Raw genomic sequence first — 13,956 nt, 5'->3', positions numbered from 1 at the left:
CCCCACACTGACCGGGAGTGACCATAACTCCCCACACTGACCGGGAGTGACCATAACTCCCCACACTGACCGGGAATGACCATAACTCCCCACACTGACCGGGAGTGACCGTAACATCCCATACTGACCGGGTGTGATCATAACATCTCATAGAGACCGGGAGTGACCATAACTCCCCACACTGACCAGGAGTGACTGTAACACCCCATACTGACCAGGAGTGACCATAACTCCTCACACTGTCCGTGAGTGACTGTAACTCACCACACTGACCGGGAGTGACCATAACTCCCCACACTGACCGGAAGTGACCATAACTCCCCATACTGACCGGTGGTGACCATAACTCCCCATACTGACCGGGAGTGACCATAACTCCCCACACTGACCGGGAGTGACCATAACTCCCGATACTGACCGGGAGTGACCGTAACTCCCCACACTGACCGGGAGTGACCATAACTCCCGATACTGACCGGGAGTGACCGTAACTCCCCACACTGACCGGGAGTGACCATAACTCCCGATACTGACCGGGACTGGGAGACTGGGGCACTTTGGGCTTATGTGAAACGTTACAATTTGACCCCAAACCTGCCCCTTTCCTGCCCAGGTACAGCCAGAACCTACAGGAAGAAACAGACACTCAAAACCTTCATCACCGACACAAAGCTCACCCCATTAAATCATCAGCTCCGCGGACCAGATTCCCGCTAATTACTGATTGATCCGCTTCGAGCTACAACACAGGCAGTGAGTAGACCCGGAGAAGCGATTGATTGAATCGACATTGGCTCCCGGTCCAGCAACACCTCCAATTTATAATTCTCATCCTCACGTTCAAATCCCTCCATGGTCTTGCCCCTCCCTATCTCTGTAACCTCCTCCAGCCCCACAATACAACCCTCCGAGATCTCTGCGCTCCTCCAACTCTGGCCTCTTGTCCATCTCCCACTCCCTATCCCCACCATTGGCGGCCGTGCCTTCAGCTGCCTGTGCCCTAAGCTCTGGAATTCCCTCCCTAAACCTCTCCGCCTCTCTACTTTTGGTGACCTGTCCTAATATCTCCTCCCGTGTCTGGGTGTCAGTTTCTGTCTGATTGGTGGTGAGGCGGAGATGGAAATGTCTGCTTGCTTGTCTCTCGGACCCTCTTGCAGCCCCGGACAGTCTCCACTCAATGTGTGTGTGCGCACAGTACAGATGGTCTGTTCAGACCCCGCGTTGTTCTCCAGCTGGGATTAATAATTGCTGATTTCTCCTGACACGTGCAGCTGACCCAAAGCTCAGACCCACACAGCCAAGAATCTCATCACCAGAGGTCACAAACCCAGAGCAAGGTAGGAGCTCTCATATAGTGGTCGCTCAGTACTGCCCCTCCGACAGTGCAGCGCTCCCTCAGTACTGCCCCTCCGACAGTGCAGCACTCCCTCAGTACTGCCCCTCCGACAGTGCAGCGCTCCCTCAGTACTGCCCCTCCAACAGTGCAGCGCTCCCTCAGTACTGCACCTCTGACAGTGCAGCACTCCCTCAGTACTGCCCCTCCGACACTGCAGTACTCCCTCAGTACTGCCCCTCCGACAGTGGAGGGCTCCCTCAGTACTGCCCCTCCGACAGTGCAGCGCTCCCTCAGTACTGCCCCTCAGACAGTGCATCACTCTCTCAGTACTGCCCCTCCGACAGTGCAGCGCTCTCTCAGTACTGCCCCTCCGACAGTGCGGCACTCCCTCAGTACTGCCCCTCCGACAGTGCAGCGCGCTCTCAGTACTGCCCCTCCGACAGTGCAGCACTCCCTCAGTACTTCCCCTCCGACAGTGCAGCACTCTCTCAGTGCTGCCCCTCCGACAGTGCAGCACTCCCTCAGTACTGCCCCTCCGACAGTGCAGCACTCCCTCAGTACTGCCCCTCCGACAGTGCAGCACTCCCTCAGTACTGCCCCTCCGACAGTGCAGCACTCCCTCAGTACTGCCCCTCCGACAGTGCAGCACTCCCTCAGTACTGCCCCTCTGACAGTGCAGCACTCCCTCAGTACTGCATTAGTGTCGGTCTGGATTATGGGCTCGAGTCTCTGGAGTGGGACTTGAACCCATGACCTTCTGACTCCGAGGCGAGAGTGCTGCCCACTGAGCCACGGCTGAAAGGCCCCTAACTTGGCAGCACTGTATATAACCCGGCACAGGACTCTATAAACCCGGGATTGGGACCATCCATTGCCATCTGCCTGATTCACTGCAAACCGTAACTAGCCGGGAGTCTGATGTTCTCCCCTCACTGCTAAAAGCCTCAGTGTTCCCTCCCTCCCATTCCAGCCATTTCCTCCCCACCTCTCATTCCTGCAGCATGTGACCCTCTCGCAGTCTGCGACCCGTCTACGTCCTGTCTACGTGCCGTCTACACTCTCTGTCTTTTCCTTGCAAGACTGCGAATGCTTTGGCCACTCGAACCGGTGCAGTTACCTCGAGCTGCTCTCCACCGCCATTTGCGTGAGCTGTAAGCACAACACTAGAGGGCGACACTGCCAGTTATGCCGGCTGGGCTTCCACCGAAACCCTTCAGCACAGCTGGACCACCACAACGTTTGCCTCGGTCAGTTCCTGTTACAATCTCCGCTCTCGCCTCCTTCCTTCACCCTTCTGCTTTCAGCCCGAAACAAGATAAAGCAACAAAGAAAATACCTTCGATAGGGCTGAGCAAAAGGGTGTCGGAAATCAGCTCCCCTTTCCCCAGTGACTAGGCCCCAACCCAACCTTTCCCTAGCAACGAGGCCTGGTCCAGCCTTTCCCTAGTAACGAGGCCTGGTCTAGTCTTTCCCCAGCGATGAGGCCTGGTCCAGTCTTTCCCTAGCGACAAGGCCTGGTCCAACCTTTCCCTAACGATGAGGCCTGGTCCAACCTTTCCCTAACGATGAGGCCTGGTCCAGTCTTTCCCTAGCGACAAGGCCTGGTCCAACCTTTCCCTAACGATGAGGCCTGGTCCAACCTTTCCCTAACGATGAGGCCTGGTCCAACCTTTCCCCAGCGATGAGGCCTGGTCCAGTCTTTCCCTAGCGATGAGGCCGGGTCCAGCCTTTCCCTAGTGATGAGGCCTGGTCCAGTCTTTCCCCAGCGACAAGGCCTGGTCCAGCCTTTCCCTAGTGATGAGGCCTGGTCCAGCCTTTCCCTAGCGACAAGGCCTGGTCCAACCTTTCCCTAACGATGAGGCCTGGTCCAACCTTTCCCTAACGATGAGGCCTGGTCCAGTCTTTCCCTAGCGATGAGGCCGGGTCCAGCCTTTCCCTAGTGATGAGGCCTGGTCCAGTCTTTCTCTAGCGATGAGGCCTGGTCCAGTCTTTCCCTAGCGATGAGGCCTGGTCCAGTCTTTCTCTAGCGATGAGGCCTGGTCCAGTCTTTCCCTAGCGATGAGGCCTGGTCCAGTCTTTCCCCAGCGACGAGGCCTGGTACAACCTTTCCCTAGCGATGAGGCCTGGTCCAGCCTTTCTCTAGCGATGAGGCCTGGCCCTTGCTTTGTTGCGGTGAATCGAAAGCCCTGTGTTTTGATGATATAACCGTTCCCTCCCTGTCTCCATTGTTTTTCAGGAATTTGTGTGTTGTTTGTTCTCTCGGTAAACGACCATCCCGACTCGTAGCAGCGTCGCTCGCCTCTGCTCAATGTTGCCCCTCCCCCCAGTGTCCAACAACAATCCTCTCTCCATTTCCTCATCTCCTCCCATTCTCCACACACAGAATTACACAGAATGTACAGCACAGAAACAGGCCATTCATAGGAACATAGAAACAGGAGGAGGCCATTCAGCCCTGCGAGCTGGTTCCACCATCCAGTTCGATCAGGGCTGATCTGTATCGTAACTCAATCAACCCGCCTCGGCTCCGTAACCCTTAATGCCCTTACCCAACAAAAATCCATCAATTTCAGTTCTGAAATTTCCAATTGACCCCAGCCTCAACAGCTCTCTGAGGGAGAGAGTTCCAGATTCCCACTGCCCTTTGTGTGAAGAAGTGCTTCCTGACATCACCCCTGAACGGCCTGGCTCTAATTTTAAGGTTCTGCCCCCTTGTTCTGGACTCCCCCCACCAGAGGAAATAGTTTCTCTCTATCGAACCGATCAACTCCTTTAATCATCTTAAACACCTCGATTAGATCACCCTTTAACTCAGGGGAATACAAGCCCAGTCTGTGCAGCCTGGCCTCAGAATTTAACCCTTTTAGCCCCGGTGTCAGTCTGGTGAATCTGGGCCGCTCCCCCTCCAAGGCCAGTCTATCCTTCCTGAGGGTCGGGGCCCTGAACTCATAGAATCATAGAAAGTTACAGCACGGAAGGAGGCCATTCGGCCCATCGTGTCCACGCCGGCCAACAGAGAGCTATCCAGCCTAATCCCACTTCCCAGCTCTTGGTCCGTAGCCCTGCAGGTTAGAACATCCCAAGTGCACATCCAAGTACTTTTTAAATGTGGTGAGGGTTCCTGCCTCTACCACCCTTTCAGGCAGTGAGTTCCAGACCCCCACAACCCTCTGGGTGAAGACATTTCCCCTCAAATCCCCTCTAAACCTTCCACCAATTACTTTAAATCTGTGCCCCCTGGTTTTTGACCCCTCTGCTAAGGGAAATAGGTCCTTTCTATCCACTTTATCTAGGCCCCTCATAATTTTATACACCTCAATAAGGTCTCCCCTCAGCCTCCTCTGTTCCAAGGAAAACAGACCCAGCCTATCCAGTCTTTCCTCATAGCTAAGATTCTCTACTCCCAGCAACATCCTTGTAAATCTCCTCTGTACCCTCTCTAGTACAATCACATCTTTCCTGTAATGTGGTGACCAGAACTGCACGCAGTACTCTAGCTGAGGCCTAACCAGTGTTTTATACAGTTGAAACATAACCCCCTGCTCTTGTATTCTATGCCACAGCTAATAAAGGCAAGCATTCCGTATGCCTTCTTAACCACCTTATCTACCTGGCCTGCTACCCTCAGTGATCTGTGGACATGCACTCCAAGGTCCCTTTGTTCCTCTACACTACTCAGTGTCCTACCATTTAATGTGTATTCCCTTTCCTTGTTAGCCTTCCCCAAATGCATTACCTCACACTTCTCCGGACTGAGTTCCATTTGCCACTGTTCTGCCCACCTGACCAATTTATTGATATCTTCCTGCAGTCTACAGCTGAACGCAGTGTCCAGATGCAGTCTATCCAGAGCTCTGTGCAGCTGGAACATAACTTCCTCCCCTTTGTGTTCCAGCCCCCGAGAGAAAGCCCAACATTCCATCAGCCTTTCTCATTAGTTTTTGTACCTGTCCACGAGCTTTTAGCCCAACGGGTCCGTGCCGGTGTTTCTGCTCCACTCGAGCCTCCTCCCGTCCTTCCTCATCTCACCCTATCACCATATCCTTCTATTCCCTTCTCCCTCATGTGTTTATCCAGCTTCCCCTTCAATACATCTGTGCTATTCTCCTCAACCACTCCCTGTGGGAGCGAGTTCCACATTCTCCCCACTCTCTGGGTAAAGAAGGTTCTCCTGAATTACCGATGGGATTTATTAGCGACGATCTTATATTTATCGCCCCTAGTTTTCGACTCCCCACAAATCGAAACATCTTCTCTACGTCTACCCGATCAAACCCCTTCATAGTCTTAAAGACCTCGATCAGGTCCCCCCTCAATCTTCTCTTTTCTGGAGAAAAGAGCCCCAGCCTGTTCAGCCTTTCCTGATAGTTATAACCTCGCAGTTCTGGGATCATCCGTGTGAATCTTATTTTGCACCTTCTCCAGTGCCTCTATATCCTTTTTATAATATGGAGACCAGAACTGTGCAGAGTGCTCTAAGTGCGGTCTAACCAAGGTTCGATACAAGTTTAACATCACTTCTGTGCTTGTGAATTCTGCCCTCTAGTGATGAACCCAGTGCTTGGTTTGCTTTTTCGGGCCTTGTTAACCTGTGTTAATTCTGTGCCGTGGCCCCAGGGAGTGGAGCACGGGCCGTGTGCAGTCAGTGTCTGGGGGATTGAAGCTGTTTGTAAAGTGTTGGAGACTTGTTTCACCCCCAGAGTCTGACCCTCCCTTGTCCCGGCTCGCACTCATTCCTGTGGCTGAGGTTGTGTCGATGTGTTTTATGGGGAACAGCCGTGTGCAGTGTGTGTGTTGTCTTGTTTCTGCAGACTGTAAGTGTCACCCTGATGGCTCGTTCCACCATCGCTGTAATGACACGGGATATTGTGACTGTAAGGAGGGGACAACAGGGCCCAAGTGTGACAAGTGCCTGCCCGGATATTACTGGCACAGGGGCTGTCGAGGTAAGTAACCGTTCTAGCACCAGCCCCTCCCCTCACTCCGCCCCGGCTTCTGTGTGTCAGGGTCAGCAGAGTATCCGATAGCAGAGATACCGTGGGGGGAATCACAGAGGCTTTTAGTGAGTGAACCCTCCTGGACCCTCCCATCACCCGCCACACAATTAGTGGCACAGCTCCTCGCAAAGGGAGGTCTGGAGTTCAGTGAGGGACGTTTCATAGAATCACACAGCACAGGAGGAGGCCATTCGGCCCATCGTGCCTGTGCCGGCTCTTTGAAAGAGCTCTCCAATTAGTCCCACTCCCTGCTCTTTCCCCAGAGCCCTGCAAATTTTCCCTTTTCAAGTATTTCTCCAATTCCCTTTTGAAAGTTACTATTGAATCTGCTTCCACCGCCCTTTCAGGCAGCGCATTCCAGATCACAACAACTCGCTGTAAAAACATTCTCCTCATCTCCCCTCTGGTTCTTTTGCCAATTCCCTTCACTCTGTGTCCTCTGGTTACCGACCCTCCTGCCACTGGAAACAGTTGCTCCTTATTTACTCGATCAAAACACTTCATAATTTTGAACACTTCTATCAAATCTCCCCTTAACCTTCTCTGCTTTAAGGAGAACAATCCCAGCTTCTCCAGTCTCTCCACATAACTGAAGTCCCTCATCCCTGGCACCATTCTAGTAAATCTCCTCTGCACCCTCTCCAAGGCCCTGACACCCTTCCTAAAGTGCGGTGCCCAGAATTGGCCACAATAATTGGACACAGACTTTAATCCTCTGTCTCACCTTAGGTGTTTAATCATTAATTTATTCCCATTCACACATCCCCCCTGTGCTCGCTGAGCTACATTGGCTCCTTTTGTGGCTCTGCGCCAACTTTTCTCTTATTTACGCTCCTGTGAAGCACCTTAGGACGTTTTACTATGTTAAAGGCGCTATATAAATGCAAGTTGTTGTTAAATAGAATCTACAGCACTCTTATCGATATTGAAATTCATTGGCCATATACTCACCCATTCTACGAGTTTATTCATGTTTTCCTGTATTTTGTCGCAGTCATTCTCTGTATTAACTACACCCCCACAAACTGGTGTCATCCACAGATTCTAAAAATATACTTCCGATTTCCAAGTCCAAATCGTTTCTGTAAATTGTGAACAACGGTGGTCCCAGCACCAATCCTTCTGGAACACCACTTCCCAGCTTTTGCCAGTCTGAGTAATTACCTTCAATCCCCCTCTACAGCTTTATAAAAAGAAAAAGGGTGGCTAAAGTGAACGTTGGTCCCTTAGAGGGTGAGACTGGGAAATTAGTGGTGGGGAACATGGAGATGGCAAAGACGCTGAACAAATATTTTGTATCAGTCTTTACAGTAGAGGACACTATAAATATCCCAACACTGGACAAACAGGAGGCAATGGGGAGGGAGGAGCTAAACACGATTAAAATCACTAAGGAGATGGTACTCGGTAAAATAATGGGACTTAAGGCGGATAAATCCCCCGGACCTGATGGCCTACATCCTAGGGTCTTGAGAGAAGTGGCGGTAGGGATTGTGGATGCATTGGTGATTATTTTCCAAAACTCCCTGGACTCAGGAAAGGTCCCGGCCGATTGGAAAACTGCTAATGTAACACCCTTATTTAAGAAGGGAAGTAGACAAAAAGCTGGAAACTATAGACCAGTTAGCCTAACATCTGTGGTTGGCAAAATGTTGAGTCCATTATTAAGGAAACAGTAACAAAGCATTTGGATAAACATAATTTAATAGGACAGAGTCAGCATGGTTTTATGAAGGGGAAGTCATGTTTGACAAATTTGCTCGAATGCTTTGAGGACGTAACATACAGGGTGGATAAAGGGGAACCAGTGGATGTAGTGTATTTGAACTTCCAAAAGGCATTTGACAAGGTTCCACACAAAAGATTTCTGAGCAAGATAAAAAATCACGGGATTGGGGATAATATCCTGGCATGGGTGGAAGATTGGCTATCTAACAGAAAACAAAGAGTTGGGATAAATGGTTCATTCTCGGGCTGGCAATCAGTAACTAGTGGTGTTCCGCAGGGGTCAGTGCTGGGACCCCAACTCTTTACAATCTATATTAACGATTTGGAGGAAGGGACCGAGTGCAACATATCCAAGTTTGCCGACGATACAAAGATGGGAGGGAAAGCAGTGAGTGAGGACATAAAAAACCTGCAAAAGGACATAGACAGGCTAAGTGAGTGGGCAGAGATTTGGCAGATGGAATATAATATTTGAAAGTATGAGGTTATGCACTTTGGCAGAAAAAATCAAAGAGCAAGTTATTATCTAAATGGAGAGAAACTGCAAAGTGCTACAGTACAAAGGGATCTGGGGGTCCTGGTGCATGAAACACAAAAAGTTAGTATGCAGGTGCAGCAGGTGATCAGGAAGGCTAATGGAATCTTGGCTTTTATTGCAAGGGGGATGGAGTATAAAAACAGGGAAGTCTTGCTGCAGTTATACAGGGTATTGGTGAGGCCACACCTGGAATACTGCGTGCAGTTTTGGTTTCCATATTTAAGAAAAGATATACTTGCTCTCGAGGCGGTTCAGAGAAGGTTCACTCGGTTGATTCCGGAGATGAGGGGGTTGACGTATGAGGAAAGGTTGAGTAGGTTGGGCCTCTACTCATTGGAGTTCAGAAGAATGAGAGGTGATCTTATCGAAACATATAAGATTGTGAGGGGGCTTGATCGGGTGGATGCGGTGAGGATGTTTCCACTGATGGGTGAGACTAGAACTAGGGGGCATAATCTTAGAATAAGGGGCTGCCCTTTCAAAACTGAGATGAGGAGAAACTTCTTCACTCAGAGGGTAGTAAATCTATGGAATTTGCTACCTCAGAGAGCTGTGGAAGCTGCGACATTAAATAAATTTAAAACGGAGATAGACAGTTTCCTAGCAGATAAGGGAATTAGGGGTTACGGGGAGCAGGCAGGGAAGTGGACGTGAGTCTAGGTTCGGATCAGCCATGATCCTATTGAATGGCGGAGCAGGCCCGAGGGGCCATATGGCCTACTCCTGCTCCTACTTCTTATGTGCTTATGTTCTTATGTTTTTGTTTTGTAGCCAGCTTGCTATCCATTCTGCTACTTCTCCCCGGACTCCGCATGCTCTGGCCTTAGTCAAGACTCTACTACACGATACTTTATCCAAGGCCTTTTGAAAATCCAAATATATTACATCTACTACATTACCCTTGTTTCCCCTTTCTGTTACTTCTTCAAATAATTCAATAGGCCTGGTCAAGCATGACCTTCCCTTTTGGAATCCGTGCTGACTAATCTTTATTATATTTTCAGATTCTAGATGGTTTTCTATTACATCTTTGAGTAAGAATCTTTCCCACCACCGACGATAAGCTAATTGGTCTATAGTTCCCTGGACTTGTTCTATCTCCCTTTTTAAATCTCAGAATCACATCAGCTGTCCCTCCGATATTGCAGCGCTCACTCACTCACTCACATAATTTACACTCACTCACAAACTTTATACACATTACATTCCATCACTCTCATTCAATCCACTCCCTCTCTCCCTCACTCCCTCCCTCTCTCCTACCGTCACTCTCTCTCTTCCTCTCTCACTCCCTCCCCCTCTCTCTCCCTCTGGCGAGCAAAATAAAGGAAAATCCTAAGATGTTTTATAAGTATATTAAGGGTAAGAGGATAACTAGGGAAAAAATAGGGCCCATTAGGGACAAAAGTGGCAATCTGTGTGTGGAGCCGGAAGATGTAGGAGGGGTTCTAAATGAATTTTTTGCATCTGTTTTCACTATGGAGAAGGACGATGTAGACATAGAAATAGGGCGGGGGGACTGTGATATGCTTGAACATATTCACATCCAGAGGGAGGAGGTATTGGCGGTTTTAGCTGGCCTAAAAATGGATAAATCCCCAGGCCCGGATGAAATGTATCCCAGGCTGCTGTGTGAGGCAAAGGAAGAGATTGCGGGGGCTCTAACACATATATTCAGGACCTCTCTGGCCACAGGGGATGTGCCAGAGGACTGGAGAACCGCTAATGTAGTACCATTATTCAAGAAGGGAAGTAGGGAAAAACCGGGGAACTACAGGCCAGTGAGCCTAACATCAGTGGTAGGAAAATTATTGGAAAAAATTCTGAGGGACAAAATTTGTCTCCACTTGGAGAGGCAAGGATTAATCAGGGATAGTCAACATGGCTTTGTCAAGGGAAGATCATGTCTGACTAATTTGATTGAATTTTTTGAGGGGGTGACTAGGTGTGTGGATGAGGGTAACGCAGTGGATGTGGTATATATGGATTTCAGTAAGGCCTTCGATAAAGTCCCGCACAGGAGACTGGTCAAGAAGGTAAGAGCCCATGGAATCCAGGGTGCCTTGGCACATTGGATACAAAACTGGCTTAGTGACAGAAGGCAGAGGGTGATGGTCGAAGGTTGTTTTTGTGACTGGAAGCCTGTGGCCAGTGGGGTACCACAGGGATCGGTGCTGGGTCCCTTGCTGTTTGTGGTCTACATTAATGACTTGGATATGAATGTAAAAGGTATGATCAGTAAGTTCGCGGATGATACAAAAATTGGTAGGGTGGTAAATAACGAGGAGGGTAGCCTCAGTCTGCAGGACGATATAGATGGGTTGGTCAGATGGGCGGAACAGTGGCAAATGGAATTTTACCCGGAAAAGTGCGAGGTGATGCACTTTGGGGGGACTAACAAGGCAAGGGAATACACAATGAATGGTAAGACCTGAGGCAAGACGGAGGGTCAGAGGGATCTGGGTGTGCAAGTACACAGATCCCTGAAGGCGGCGGAACAGGTGGATAAGGTGGTAAAAAAAGGCATATGGGATACTTGCCTTCATTAGCCGAGGCATTGAATATAAGAGCAAGGAGGTTATGATGGAACTGTATAAAACACTGGTTAGGCCACAGCTGGAATACTGTGTGCAGTTCTGGTCGCCACACTACAGGAAGGATGTGATTGCGTTGGAGAGGGTGCAGAGGAGGTTCACCAGGATGTTACCGGGGCTGGAGCACTTCAGCTATGAAGAGAGACTGGGCAGATTGGGTTTGTTTTCCTTGGAGCAGAGGAGGCTGAGGGGGGACATGATTGAGGTGTACAAAATTATGAGGGGCATAGATAGGATGGATGCTGAGGAGCTTTTTCCCTTAGTAGAGGGGTCAATAACTAGGGGGCATAGATTCAAGGTAAAGGGCGGGAGGTTTAGAGGGGATTTGAGAAAGAACTTTTTCACCCAGAGGGTGGTTGGAGTCTGGAACTCACTGCCTGAAAGGGTTGTGGAGGCAGGAACCCTCACAACATTTAAGAAGCATTTGGATGAGCACTTGAAATGCCATAGCATACAAGGCTACGGACCAAATGCTGGAATATGGGATTAGATCAGACAGGGCTTGATGGCCGGCGTGGACACGATGGGCCGAAGGGCCTCTATCCGTGCTGTATAACTCTATGACTCTCTCCGACCGTCACACTCTCTTCCTCTCTCACTCCCTCCCACTCTCACTCCCTCTCTCTCTCCCTCCCCCTCTGCGAGGGGTTGCTGAGTGGGGACCAGGCCTCTCTGTCGGTGCATTGTGACCTGAGGGAATGTGAGGGGGGGCTTCGAGCGACCAACAGCCTGGGCTTCAGTGAGCGATGCTGTGTGATCCTGGTCGCTGGGTTTATGTGTAATCACTTCCCCCGACCCCCTTCTGAAATCCGGTTCCTATCCTGGTCTCTCCATGGGGGCCGCATCAGTCCCCTGTGGGAATGGTCCTGAGCAGAGATCGGAGCGTTAGTGCGTTTATTGATCTTTTGTATTAAGATGAAGTGATTTTCTTGCAATCCCACAAGGTGCGATGTGGTTGTTGTATGAAGAGCGGTTTGTGTTGATGAATATATCTGTCACTGTGGTGTTATGTTCATTAATAAATAGACATTTATATTATGAACAGCTAGCTTGAGCTAGTCACTCTGTTGAGCCATGTGGACTTGTACAGCATCCATCTTGACCACTGCCTCGTGGGTAGCCTAGTGCATCGTGGGTAGCCCACTCATATACATACAGCTCCACCTAGTTGTTGTATCCATGTGTTAAGGGAGACACGGAATGCAGGAGTTGGTTTAACAGGTGTTTACTGAACAAAGTCTGGAGGTGAACTAAAAGATACAAGACACTATACAGGCTTATATACCCGAGTGGTCACTACCGGTATTACAGTACACAGGGGCTCTTAAAGGTACATACACTACAATTCCTCCCCTTTTAGATAATTAGTACATAACATTTTAAGTAATCATTAATTAACATGTTTACAAGAACAATAATCTACACATTTGCTGCAGTTAATCAATTATAAGTCAGTCTCTCTGGAGGCTTCCTGACTCGGTCCGGATAACGCCTCGGTGGTGTAGTAGGTTCTTTTGGCAAGGTCAATTCGGCTTGAATGCCAGTGTCGGGTTCATCTGGTTCCAGTATCACCGGATCGGAGGTAGATACTATGGGCTCGATTTTGCTAGGGCCGGGGAGGCGGGATTGGAGGCGTGTGGGGGATAAAAATCGCAAAACTGGCGTGCGGGCCCAAACCCGCCTCCATGCAATTTTCCTAAATTCGTGTCTGCTGGTCCCGACTCCAATGCACAAGGCCGTTTGCCGACCCCAGCTCGGTTCCACAAGCAGGAAAGCAGCACCCGAAGCCCCGGTAAGGCGGCCGAATCCATTCCCATCGGACTTCCGTCCCCAATGTGAATGCCAAGTATTCAGTTATTGAGTTGCCTCCTTGGTTACTCATTTGTCCCTCTGGCGTTTGGTTACCCAGTTGTCAGTTTTCAAATTTCAGTTACTCAGTTGACTTTGTCTTTCTCACTCTGTGTATCTCTCTCTTCTCTCTGTCTCTCTCAGTGTATGTGAGTGTCTGTGTGTTCCACTGCCGCCCGGCCGAACCGGTTGCAAAGGCTCGCCTTGTTACACGCACGAAAACCCCGGGCTCGATTCGGAGCGATGGGCACCCGGCTTCCCGATGTCGGACCGACTCCGTTCCGGTACCCTTGGATGCCCCTTGCCCCTGGCTTGCTCTGGCAGCCGGCGCCTGCAGGCTGCCCCTCGCCCCGCCCTCTCAGAGGTCGGAAAGCGGTCTCCAGCCAACGGCTGTACCTCGGCCGGGGAAAGCGGCAGCTACACAAGCCAGGCACTGGTCTGTGCAGCCGCGCCACCCCGTTCAGCGTCAGTTGACCCCGACCGGATCGGACTTTCCTTCCCGAAGTTATCCCCGATAAGCTGCCGCTGACCGACGGCACGGCAGCCGGTACGGGACTGCGACACTTTCCCGAACTTGCCGGGGTCCAGTCCGATAATATAGTGTGCGTCCGCGCCGGGGCTTTCCAACGAGCCCTCCTTGACCGAAATCGGACACGGGAGTCTGGAGCGAAAGGCGTTCGACTGCCGGCCGGCCAAACCCAGGCAATCTCCCGCCGTTGAGGACCACTTCCAGGCCAACCGGGTCCAAATGCCCGCCTTGTTACACGCACGAAAACCCCGGGCTCGATTCGGAGCGACGGGCACCCGGCTTCCCGGTGTCGGACCGACTCTGTTCCGATACCCTTGGATGCCCCTTGCCCCTGGCTTGCTCTGGCAGCCGGCGCGTCAAGGTGGGTCCCCGCGGCACCGGCTCAG

General features: G+C 50.7%; 1 pseudogene across 1 annotated transcript in view; it reads left to right on the top strand.

Moving 5' to 3' along the window:
- The window catches only part of LOC147122444 (netrin-G1-like), a 28,709-nt pseudogene extending 22,137 nt beyond the window's left edge, over positions 1-6,572 (top strand). Inside the window, exon 4 of the transcript XR_015077748.1 lies at positions 6,148-6,572. The product of XR_015077748.1 is annotated as a netrin-G1-like (transcript). The remainder of the gene's footprint in view (positions 1-6,147) is intronic.
- The last annotated feature ends 7,384 nt before the right edge of the window (positions 6,573-13,956 follow it).

The sequence above is a fragment of the Somniosus microcephalus genome, chromosome 3 (assembly GCF_052327205.1).
Source record: "Somniosus microcephalus isolate GS21.2 chromosome 3, FLI_Smic_1.0, whole genome shotgun sequence".
Classification (NCBI taxonomy): Eukaryota; Metazoa; Chordata; class Chondrichthyes; order Squaliformes; family Somniosidae; genus Somniosus; species Somniosus microcephalus.
Note: the sequence above shows the minus strand (reverse complement) of the source record. Positions and strands in the feature narration are given on the sequence as shown.